Genomic DNA, 12,185 nt, shown 5'->3' on the forward strand with positions numbered 1-12,185 from the left:
AAATAATGAACAAGTTTGGTGTTCCACAATGATGGTTGTGAAGGCATGTCCATGCTTTATTCATTATTGGTAGACAACTTATGTGTGTTGATATTCATAATGGCCCCTACCAACCATGCTGGTGGGATTACTTGGTTTGGCATGCTCAATTTCTTGTTGTTTAATCATGTTGCATTATCATTTGAAATCAAGTTTGCATTTTCATTTACATGATCAACTACCTCATATGGAATATCACATGCAAAATTGGCAGGTGGTTCAGTGGGTGTGACAGCCTCCATGTTATTGGCAGTTAGTTCATGATTGAGTTGTGTCTCACTCACATGTTCATCAACATCACCATATAATTTCCCTTCGGAAAGGGACATTATACCTTCAACAACAGGAACATCTTCTTGGGAAGCAACATGGTCTTGTAAATTCTTTGATTCTTGAACTTCCACATCAAATTCTTGGTTACAACTGATATCACACATAAGAGAATCAACATTAAGTGGCCACATGTCAGTCCTCCTAAATCCATCCTTGGTATTAGAATGTGTGAGAGCCTTCTTAAATGCTTTACTTGCAAGCTTATCTAGTTCAAACCTTTTTACTTCCACCCCTGGATTCTTTGCCACCCACGAAGTTTTCTCTACCCTAAAATAGTTCTTGAAAGGATCAAACACTCTGACATCAAGGGGTTGCAATATGTGAGTGGTATGAGCCAGCAATGTTAACAGTTAAATGCCCAAATCATTGGCCTCCTCAATTGTCTTCACATCCATGTGGCTTCCATGGCCATTTAAAATTAGTAGGTGTTTATTTTTAGGTGAGACACCACTTGATACAGATGCAACAAAGTGACAAATCTAATTCAGGAATAATTCTTTTGCCATCCATGCATGGGGATGTGCAGTCATGCATGCACCTGGTTCACAATTCTGCATATAGTTTTTTAGTTGAGTTTTACCTTTGAATAGATAAAATCTTGGGATTGAAGAATCAATTGCATTGACACAACAAAGAATAGTGATCCACTCCCGGCTCTTACGAAAAATCTTAGGCAAGTTTATGCTCCCTCTCTTGGCAATTATCTGCATACCACAATTCCTTCTTGCCTATAAGCATGTTTCATCACAGTTCAATATATGGTCTTAGGCATATGAGTATTGATCATATGCAACAGAAAGAGTGTTATAGAACTTGGACACAATTACAGGTTGTATATTTAAAGCCCTGTCTTTGTCAAGGCCCTCGGTTGTATGTAGCACAAGGTCTGGATGCCTTTTTCTAAACCCACTCCACCATGATTTACCAGGAAACCCATCTTTGAAGGGGTTTTCCCTCCCTTGACAAATTTGAGCTACTATGGATTTAAGTTGTATAAGCTCTAACCCATGTCCCAATTGGTCCATCTCCTTACACCACTCAACCAACTCGTCCTCCTCTTCTTCAGTCATAATTGTAACAGACCCTCTACGCTTTGTATTAATCAACCCATTTATCTAATAATGTATGTTAGATGCAGAAATACCATGTTTTTTGTAGAGGCACAGATTGAATATCCCTTAAACTGGATGTCATCAATTTCAACTATCATGTCTTTCTTTTTCCAGCCTCTTATGGCACTGATTTTCTTTGTTGAACTTGCACCTTGCACTCTGGTTGAAGGGGGGTCTGTGTTAATGGTGGGATAACATGATCTGCCACCACAATATCACTTTAAACAACATCGTTGGGAGTATTGGGAGCATTTTTGGGATCATTATGAGAATTCTCATCACCCCCCCCATCCTCATCTAATGAACTGGACCGCAACTAGGCCCCCCTCATGCTTCGCCTCCTCATGTTCCTTGTATAATCTACAATAGAAATTATTTGCATGGCTACAACAACCTACAGATTTACCATGAAATTCTCATTTTAAAAAAATGTTGATTTTCCTTAGTAGATCACCAACCATTCATGCACTGGAAATTTCTCAATGAAAATAAGGTTCATTGCATGGAATTTGATGTATATTTTCAAGGTATACAAGCATGAAATTCTTGATCCAAAAAAAGAATTGTTGATCTTAACATTTACCCAATTGGACCTACTAATCTAACCAAACAACAATCCCAACTCACTACTCATTATACCCTAATTGCTACAGGATGGAAGAACCAAAACCCACTAAGCCCCTAGTCAATTACAGGTACATAACTCTTGCAAATAAGTACAGAAATAATAATACCATGTCAATGTAGTATTAGTAAACAAGGTAATTCATTGGCCTTTGTAATAAAAGAGCAACAACAATCAATGCTTTAGCTATGTACTGTAACTTCAATCTAACATTTCCTTTTTCTAATTTCTGGGACTATGTGTGTGGTAAGCCATGTATCCCTAAACAATTCTGGATTGCAAATAATTTAAAATTGTTTATCAAATCCTTGTTTGTGGCTTGATTGTAGTTACTTCTTTGATAGTTTAAATTATGTGAGGTGTATCAACAACAACATAGCTTGTACTAGAGACCATACATCACTAGAAAATAAACATGTTGATTTTTCTCCTTAACGTGAGCCTTACAGGTAACTGAATACATCTATGATCTCAAAATCATAATTGGAAGGGTTTTCATACATACAATTTGATAATATAAGAGGCTTGGAATAATTAAATCAAATCATATATAACTCACAAAATCCTTAATAAATTTTATAGCTTTCTCATGCATGGTTGTGGGCTTTATTTGATTGATTTGTCTAGGTCGTGAGGATCTTCTAAGGTCTGTTGTATGTTATTGATGATTGGAGTCTATTTTTTCAATAACTTGTAAGTTTACCTCTCCTCAAAAGTGACCTATTGCAGACTGCCAAAAAAGATCAAATCTAAAGCATTGCATACAAAGGCTAATCACATTGAAGATTTGATAACAATAAGCCTAAAAAATTACAATTTATTGCATATTAATCACAGAGGTTGTTGAGTGTTATATTCTCGAATCTTGCTTAACCAATCTTGTTGACAGTGGACTGATATCATTGTTATAGTAATTTGATATTAAATTGCAGGGGTCAGATTTGAGGTTACTGTGGCATTTAAATTAGTTACTAAACCTGGGTATGGTTAATTTTATATTGAAATGATTTATGGGTTGATCTCATCATTTAATTGATTGATATATACTTGCAAGTAAGCTACAACAGTCCATGTTTCATTGACAGTGGTACGTTGAACGATTAGTACTTTCTTGAGTTAACATATTGGCATTGTTGTTGGCTTTTCTCCCTAGCCTAGTCAAGGATATCCTTCTTGGATGCTAACTACCTCATTGCATCTTTTATTGAGCATCTAGTTGTTTCTCATTTTGCATAGTTTCATTGTATAAGTATCTCTCTCTTGCAAATTGCATTGCATATCTTTTATTGCATTTGACCAACTAATATCACTGTTAGAAAACTTGTCTAATTCCTTGTAGTTTTTCTCTTGCAATCTTGTAGTTTTCTCATCTTAATTTGATAAGCTAATAATTAAAAGAGAATTTATAATAAGCATATACAAGTGACAAAGAGACACGTCTATCATTATTCATTTAAACGTGGTTCTCTAATCAGATAATGTGATCTTGTTTAACAAGTGATATTGGCTATAATGGCTTTAATTTACCCTTGTTTCTCAACAAAAATAATGATAAAATAATCAATATGATAACATTATTCAACAAAATTAAACTTGTATGTCTCTAGCAGTTGATGTATAGAATGAATGTAACATTGTGCACACACTATGATTGTATGTCTCTAATAGTCGATGAATAGAATGAATGTAACATTGTGCACACACTCTGATTGTATGTTTCCAACAACTTATGAGTAGAATGAATGTTTCAAATGAAAATAAGAAGGGTTGATGTTGTTTTATAGTTTTTTGATGTAGAATTTTACTGGTAGGGAAGTTTAGCATGGACTTCCATCTCCCAAATTCAAATGTATGTTTTGGATTGATTTGTACATGATCTAATGGCTGATAATCTTTCATGGTTGATCCTTGTTCTTTCCTGTGTTTAATTCCTAAATTGAAAGGGATGGTGTGTTTAATACCTGAATTGAAAGGGTTGGTGTCATTTATTGCATCCTCTGAACTAATTCCTGAATTGAATGGTGTCATTTATTGCCTTCATTAAGTTGAATGGTTAAACACAAATGAAAATATGTCTGACACACATTTCACCTATTCTTTTGCAGGTATTACCCAGCAATGGGATGTGTTTCTCCAGTGCAAATCAACGAGTGAGTGTTTGATGGGATAGGTGTACTTTTGGATAGAATTCAATGGAATGTTTTGTAGTGCATTTTGACTTAATTGGTAATTCATAGCTGGAGGTATTCGAGACAGTATGTCCTGTCATATTGTGATGTTAAGGTTTGGTGTTTGACAATTGTTGGTCCAATCAATCTATGGTCCCATTTTGGACATAATTTAATAACTTATGTAACTTAATATAAACTATTTTTATGCATTTTTTTTAATTTTTTTTTTTAATTTTTTTTTTATGGTTTATGATGATTTTTTTATGGATGTGTGGGACCAGTAATATAACAACTACTAGCCCCTGCACAACAATATAATCCTCTCCCCTATTTGGGTTCTCTTCAAAATATGAAATGTTGATGAAGAATATTCAAAAACAATATTTTTAATGATGAGCAATAATGGTAATTTATTATTGATTTAATAGTATTTTTTATCCTTAAATAATTTATATGATGCATCAATTATATTATATTGATATAATTTTATTATAGGAATAATGATGATAATGCATCTATTTTAGAAACTTGTTTTTGACAAAAACAATATGAATTGTATATAAATAACTTTGATTCAAGGGTAAACTGCACCTTTTTTTTAAACATAACATATAGTATTCATATTAAAACAAATGGATACATGGTCAGAACCATTTACATTTTCATAGATATCAAAGGTTTTCAAATATGAGATTAAGCACAAAGGCTCAATCCAAACCTTCAAGCAATTTTCCCATGATACAAAAATTTCAATCTCTTTATAAATAAAAAAATTCCAAAATTCCCCCAATATCCAGACACATTTACATTTCATGATTCACTAGGAATGTAATGTCTTGAACCACCGAAGATCAGAACCAAATTCCAGCATAAAGCTATACAAAATCAAGGAAGAGCTAGCATGATTAACAACCATACTTGCAAAAAAATTGTCTTTATTGAACCTTGAGGTATTTTTTCTTCATGGGAATATAGCAATAGGTTTTCCCCTATCGTATGCATTATTAACCTTCACCTGCTAAATTTTTCCTTTGCTTTAATCCTATTAATTTCTGATATTACCCATTCTTATTTGCACATCATAAATTAATGGTAGTTCCTAGCCTCACGTGCACCATATATTAGCACCCATTGTATCTATTGGTTTTCATCTTGTAATTTTTCCATAGGATCAAGAACCTCTATAGACCTACCATGACTTGGAATTGAACTGCATGTCTCTCTTTTCTATCATTTTGGCCATGTCCTTGTGGGTCCTCTTGTATTTGTATATTATTTTGGATCACATGGGCATATTATAACTCATGTTTTGGCACCTACTACTAATTCATCATTTACTTGCCGACTTTATAGCCATCCTTGGATTTTTCCATATGCATCATCTTGCCTCCATTATACCCCTTAGAGAGAACCATTGTTATGAGTGACCTTGCCTTTCCATTACTAGTTTCCATCTCCTCTTACATAGGTTGGTCTCATTAATTTGAGACAAAATCTTCCTTTAATGCCACTTGTTTATTTACAACAAACCTTCTTTTATCTCTTTTTCATTCTTGTAAATAATTATGAAAAAGACACTATTGAGTATACTTTTATCTCTTTTTCAAGATCTTTAAAATTAAATGAAAAATACCATTACTGAGCTTACTTTCCAACTCTTGTTCATGCTCATAAAACCATGAAGGATACTTACAACAATAATTGAGGGAAATCATATACATTTGTTTCATTTCACAAAAAAAAGTCAACCATGTTATGTCTGAACATAGCACCTATTTGTGTTGATGCCTTACAGTTGGGTTATAGCTTTTTTAGGAACCACATCATGCATATTTTTACCCCTACCATTGGTTATTATTCTTGTCACTATGGAGAGTGCTTTTTCGCCTCCTACATTGTTGCATTATGTCATTCATATGTTGTATTATATGTTCAAGGGAATTTAAACTTGAGTTATCCATTTTCTTGTCTTATTGACCTTCCATGTTGGTCATCCCTATATTTGTATGACTTTACAACTCTACTACATCAAACGATCTTTGAATACATGTTTCATGTCAATTCATGGAGGATACACGAATTCCTTCCTTCGATAGACCTCTTCCTATCGATGTCATCTCCTTATTTAGGAAGTGTGTCTAGAAACCAAATAACAACTTGGGACTTGAAAACCTCAGTGGCAGACTTCCTAACGATTGAATGCAAGCTTGCATCATTGGCTCTTGTTCAGTCGATTCTACAAGTGTTTGACAACATCTCATCCATTTGAAATCGCTAATTTCTACTTGGTACCCTGGGGTTCATCTTTCTCATCGATGTATTTCCTTGCATGTGTTAATGGTTTAATTCATTAGCTGGTAATCACATGGATCCTCCCATATTTGAATTCAACACATGTATTAATATGGATTGGTATCATACCATTGGGTTGAAACAAAGACCTCAGGGCATCACAAGAGCACATAACTTATGTCTTATACTGCCCCAAATCGTGATGGAGTTGTATTATGAAGACTACAGAAGCATTCTCATGCATACAAGCCATATTACTGATATATGGTGTCTCATCAATCCATATTGTATTTGTTGGTGGTGAAGATCTATTAAGTTACACAAGGACCCCTCATGTATTCCTTTGTGGCCATGATCTTGAATTTCATTACATGTATGTGTAGTATATTGTTGGCAGCCATGCTTTACTATTCCCTCGAGTATGGGTTTTCCTACCTTGGGATGATATATTATATTGATTCATGATTGGTTTTAGTGGTCTTTGGTTTTCGACTCAACTCCTTCTTTGCGCTACTTCTTATTACTTGATTCATAATGTGTTTTTTCCATCATATACTCTTTTGACTTCACATATTAAGATACATCTATTATAGCCTTAAAAATCACCCTCATGAGTTCCTCAGGATCCCTTGATATTATATGTTGAGACACTACATATTTTTCCCTTGTCAAATTGGTTTTTAGTATGGCCACGCCCATATTTCATATAAAAGTGTGTCTAGTCACTATTTGCATCAATTGTAGCACACAATGGTTGTTGGTTGCACTACTTCCAAACCGCGAACACCCTTCTAGCCCTCGAATTTTATAATCCTAAGGATAATCTACTTGGTACAGGATTTAAACCTCATATGTATCAACATGAATTAGCCTTCAAACTCAAACTTCGCCCAACTTACTTAAGCATTCAAGCTCATCACCTCATCCCCTTTAGATTATCCCTCATATATACAATGAAGACCATACCAAGGAGAAAGGGACATAACTTTGAAGTAAACTTATGATGTTGAGATTTCTATCACTGGTTATATTGTTATGAGGCTCAAGGAAGGATGAGGATGTTAGGAAAAATATTGAGATTCTGGGGGGTGGTGAATTAGTATTTTTATGTCATTTTATCTTCAACTTCAAATTTATAATTTTGTACATTATTTTTATTCAGACAACCCACGTGTGTACGCATTTTTAATTAATTAGATCTGCATATATCCAAATTACTATTTTTTCACAAATTCCATCAATGATTTAACTTAACTAGTGCATCATTATTTTATTAGCCATTAACCATGAGAAGTAAGAGAAAATAAACCATCACACATAATCAACACATCAACACATAAGGACACCGGGATTTTAGGTCAAAACCCAATGTGGGATAAAGCCACTGTTGTTATCTTCTTTGTCTTCTTATTCTTATTATAAAGAAAAATTCATTACATCTTGTACTGGCATAGACTCTTACCAGCACGTAGGCTCCTATCTATAGGAGGATACAACCTCAACTCATTCTCCAACACCCACTAGAAGGGAGCTACAACCCCTTGATCTAGTTTACTGGCTCCTACTCGAAGGAAGCTCCTACTCCCTCAAAAATTTTACCAGCTACTATGGAAGGAACCTCTAACTCCCTCACTGAAGTCTCCAAACCTCAACACCCTTTGTGGACCATGTTTCATATTATTTCATACTGGATCTACCTTACTCAAATACACATCAAAGCATGTAGGCCACCTTTCATCAAATTTTCACACTAGACCCACACCCAATAATAAGCTCAAACCAAATACTAAGATACCAAATATTGATCACTAAAAAATTGAACATTGAATGACTCATGGAATATTGAACCACCGAATCACTGAATATTGAACCAACCACTGAATACCAATATTGATTCACGAAAGACCAATATTGAATCATTGAATACTAATATTGAATCACTGCAACCAGATCACAGATATACCTAATCACACTTTTGTAACACTGTCACTGATCAAACCAACATACCAAACCAATCCACTCAATAACCAACCATCAATCAACATTGTCAAATATCAACCATCCTAATCAAGAAATCCTTGACAACCAACAACAAATAATGCAGGATTAATCAACTTTAAAAGCCAAGAAACATTGCAAACCCTAATAAAATTCAACTCATAATATATATATGTGACTGTCATAAAATGGATCTATGTATATACATGCTTCCTATGCATAAAACCTGCATACAGATCTTAAATCACTGAATGCTAAAACATATTCTCTATTAAACTCTCTCCACATCAAACTCAACCTGTGAATACATATTGCAATAAGTTCATCAAGATGCTACAACCATTCAATCCCTCTCTTTAACAAGTTTATCAAGATTCCAAATGCCAAGCCAACAAATTCTCATCAACCCTCAATATAATCATCAACCAAAAAAAAAGTTATTGTCTAAACCCTTTCATACATCACAATGATGTCAATCTATCAGAACCAGGAACAACCAATTAGTTTAATCAACTTGCATTACTTCAAATAGTATGTGCGACTATTATGAAGAAGATATGCATATGTACGCAGTATTCAAGAAAAATAATTCGCATACAGTTCTCGACTCATTGAATTAAATCATCTCTACAAACACAACCCATGTAAAACACATATCACTGCATAATGTCAAAATCACAGAGCTCATTCAGATCATAGCTCCAATATAACCACAGATCTTGCATTATTAAATACTTAAACATAAACAAATCAATTAAGCACATCCATTATTTCTCAAAACACTTTCATATCTATTAGATCTGAGCCTTCTCATTTCTCCCTGGTGAACACTTGTTACAGATTAGATCACACGTGAAAAATCCATTACATTGCACCTTCTAATTTCTTGATCTTCTTCTCCTTATATAGCTATTTGCCTTGCCAATACCACAGGAAAATCCGTTGGTAATTTTGTTGGTAATTATTGACAGGATCAAATAGATGTTGTTGTCACAATATTATGGGTGATTCCCATGGTAAAGGCTCCTGGTTTTTTATTTTCCATGGGTAGGATTTCCGTACACGACTTTTGTTCACAAAACCTATGTATGTACGTGATTATTCTTAATAGGGTTCGCGTATACTTTTCAAACTTCACATTTTCATATTTTCTCAAGTGAAACTTGTAACAAGGCTACCAATACACTTTCTCATTTATGAAATACTTGTACAAATATTCCTGATATCTACATTAGTTCCAAAGCATCATATTATAACTAGGTTGACATCAAGGAGATATTTGACATGCATGTTTCCATCAAGGACAACACATTAGCCATAATACCAACATAGGATAAGGAGTAAGGGAGAACTATGACCGAGTCAAGGTAACTTGATTCATACATTGTATTGTTATTTATTCTACTTAATGAAAAGGATTTATATTATTTCCCTCTTTGAAATTCTTGTTGATTATACATGCATGCTTTATATTATTATTAATCTATGTTGAATGAATAGTTTAGATTTGGTTTCACTAATGATCTAGTATATTAGTAGGATTTGGGAAAAGGCTGCTTGTTTGTCTATGTGTAAGTAATAAGCCACAAGAGTCAGAGCTACACTTGTTAATTCCAAGCAAGGGGAACCATTTGAAAAAAGGTGCACACCATACTCTTAACCTTCTTTTGTAGCTTATAGAATCTTTATTTGTCAAATATAGTGGGAAGCCATATTGCAGTTTGAACTTTTGTCTCCCTCAAGTTGTTGGTAAACTCATGGGAGGGATCCCTTATCTAGAGGAGGGTTTTCTCCATTAGCAATGAGATATATAAATAATTATTAGGCCTAAGTCCTTGGTTTTGGGCAGAAAAAATACCCATGGGAACATGAGACCCATCCATTCTACACTAAATGTCAAAATTATGCATGTAAGCATTTATAAGGCATTATATCTCTATAATGCATAGGGCCTATGTCGCTAATTCTTGGTCTTGAAACATGGCCTAGATCACAAGACACATCCTTTCCATACAAAATGTCAAACTTCTAACCATAGGTAATAATTTACATCTTCACATCAACTGTATGGATGGTTGGGGCCCTAAGTATGAATTTTGAGTCCTAGAAGAAGCTATCTCCAATTTATATATATATAGAACATATTGGATCACCAAATACATTACCTCCTATGATCTAAAGCTCTATAATTCATACATAAACCATGACCTAAACTATGTGACCCATCAATGTTATGTCAAACATCAAAATTATTCTCAACTTGAACTTATAGGCCAACAATCCACTTTATAAGGCATTTGTGATAGTATTAGGCCATGTGTTTGTCTTATGAACCCTAGAAGCAATCATTTGAGCCTAAGCATGTGGATTTACATCACCAAATCATAAATCTAGAGTCAAGACCCATGTATAGTCCACTGATAAATGGAATAATTCTCATATCTCACTTGCAAGCTAAATTTTCCATTTGTAGGCCCCTTATGATTATTTATGGCTATGTGATTGCCCATGAGCCCTAAAAGTAAATGCTCAGGACTAATTTGCCACATTTTATCCTTGAGCATGTTGTAGGCAATGAGACCCATCCATCGAAAGTTGTAATGGATAGATCAAATACATCAGGCATCTAAATATTCTTTCCCTCGTGTCATTGAAAGCCAAAGAAGAGAAAAAAAAAATATGATATTCACTATTTTCTACAAAAACTTGTCCAAAATGTCTCTAACATAATTGATGTTGTTAGAACTATATAATGTTGACATCTCTCTCATGATATACCAAGCGTAAGGGAGTAAAGGAACTTCGAAATAGTGCATTGCATATCTAATCTAAATAGTGCATTGCATGTCAAATCACTGTCCAAAAATAAATAAACAATAAGATTTTCTCTCAATAAAGCATTCCAATAATGGTCCCAAAACCACATTTTTCCTCATATATGGCTTCTCACCACCACTAGCATAGATTTGCCCATTAAATTTCAAAGTCCTATTAATTTAAACCACAAAAAGTTGATTTCAATAACACCCAAAAACACCTCTCACGCAATTTTCTCAATATGCCATTTCAAGTTAGTAAGATTGCATGCACATTCCTATAAGCCAAGAGCATGCATGCACTATGGGAGAACCTAAAATAATTTTATTTAAGTAAAATGTCTATACATTTTGGTGAAGTTGAGTGCACATACTTTATTTTGACCTAATTGACATGTCACGTGACCTATTAGCTGGCGTAGGCTTCCTTGAACCTGACATTTACACATGTGTGTAATTTTTTTAAAATATTGAATTACATCTAAAAGGTTTACGAACTTCATGCACTCAGTGATGGTAATGACATATATTTTTCTAAAATACCATATGTAAATATGGCACAATAAGTTGATCATTGAAATAACAAACTTTCGAATATAGTGATTTTGGAAAGTGTTTTGTTTTTTTGTTTCACAGTATAAAAGTAAAATGTCAAGTAAGGTAACCTAATTCTTATAATATTTAATATTAACTCAATTAATTTCAGCTACTAGATAAAATGACATTATCAATTTTAATTTCTACAAAATTTATCATCAATAATATCAAATAAATATCTTATTAAAAGAATATTAATAAG

This window comes from Pinus tabuliformis, chromosome 5_1 (genome assembly GCF_031772625.1).
Source record: "Pinus tabuliformis cultivar Carrire ecotype Pingquan chromosome 5_1, CPIR1, whole genome shotgun sequence".
NCBI lineage: Eukaryota > Viridiplantae > Streptophyta > Pinopsida > Pinales > Pinaceae > Pinus > Pinus tabuliformis.